This window comes from Passer montanus, unplaced genomic scaffold (assembly GCF_014805655.1).
Source record: "Passer montanus isolate IOZ18808 unplaced genomic scaffold, ASM1480565v1 scaffold35, whole genome shotgun sequence".
Lineage (NCBI taxonomy): Eukaryota > Metazoa > Chordata > Aves > Passeriformes > Passeridae > Passer > Passer montanus.
The window spans coordinates 63,006-64,431 of NW_024368263.1; positions in this window are offsets into that span (position 1 = coordinate 63,006).

Sequence of the window (1,426 nt, forward strand, 5' to 3'; positions counted from 1 at the left end):
CTCCTGATAAAGACTTCTGTGTATCCAGCAGATATCCATTACTTTCTTCAAGTAACCCGGTGTGCTTGTGTGTAACTGATATATTTAGCCAACCTTGAGGTGAAGCTGTGAGAAATCTTATATAGATACTTATATATATATATACTTATATATATATATATACTTATATATATATATATATATATAAAATACTAAGAATCCAGGTTTTTCAGCACAACTGGGAGATATTACTTCTTCTTTATAAAATGGCAGAACAATTGCAACAGCCACAGACTTGAAACAAGACCACAAATAACTCAGTTGCTCCAATACCCTCTACATTATCTTCCTTTTTCTGTACTTAGAAATCAGAGAAATGAGGTTCCTGACCTGAGCTGCAGCAGGCACCCTCCTGATAAAGACTTCTGTGTATCCAGCAGATATCCATTACTTTCTTCAAGTAACCCGGTGTGCTTGTGTGTAACTGATATATTTAGCCAACCGTGAGGTGAAGCTGTGAGAAATCTTACATAGATACTTATATATATATATATCTAAGTATATATATATATATATACTTATATATATAATAAACCTGGGTGATGCTTTAGTTGACTATATGGACTGCTGATATGAGCACTATGAGATTGACAAGTGTCTGTGCATCCATGTGTATCCCTGAGTCTGTCCGTCCATGTCTGTCTGTCCTTGTCTGTCTGTGTCTCTGCATCCCTGCCCGTATCTTAGTCTGTTCCTGTCTGTGTCTGTGACTCACAGTCCGTCTGTCCATGTCTCTCTGTCTGTTTCTGTCTTGGTCTCTCTGTCTGTGTGTGTCTGCGTGCCCGTGTCCTGCTGTCCGTGTGTCCCTCTGTCCGTGTCCGTGAGTCCCTCTGATGTGCGTCCCTCTGTCCGTGTGTCCGTGTCCCGCTGTCCGTGTGTCCCTCTGCATCCATGTGTCTGTGTCCCACTGTCGGTCTGTTTCCGTGTCCTTCTGTCCGTGTGTCGGTGTCCTTCTGTCCGTGTGTCCCTCAGTGTCCGTGTCCCGCTGTCCGTCTGTCCGTGTGTCTGTCTGCCCATCTGTGCGTGTGTCGGTGTCCCGCTGTCTGTCCGTGTGTCCGTGTCCCGCTGTCCGTGTGTTCGTCAGTGTCCGTCTGTCCGTGTGTCCGTGTTCCGCTGTCTGTGTGTCCGTATCCCGCTGTCCCTGTGTCCCTCAGTGTCCGTCTGTCCGTCTGTCCGTGTGTCCGCGTCCCGCCGTGCGCTCCGTGCCCGCGGGCCGGCGGGAGCGCTGCGCCAGCGCGGCTCGAGGGGGCGCTGTGGAACCGCCGGCCCGCGGGGGGCTATAGGGTGTGCAGACTGAGAGGTGCGGGGTGTGCGGTGGATCGGGTTGTGCGGGGTGTGCAGGGGGTACAGGGTATGCGCGGTGTGCGGGGGATCGGGGTGGGATCGG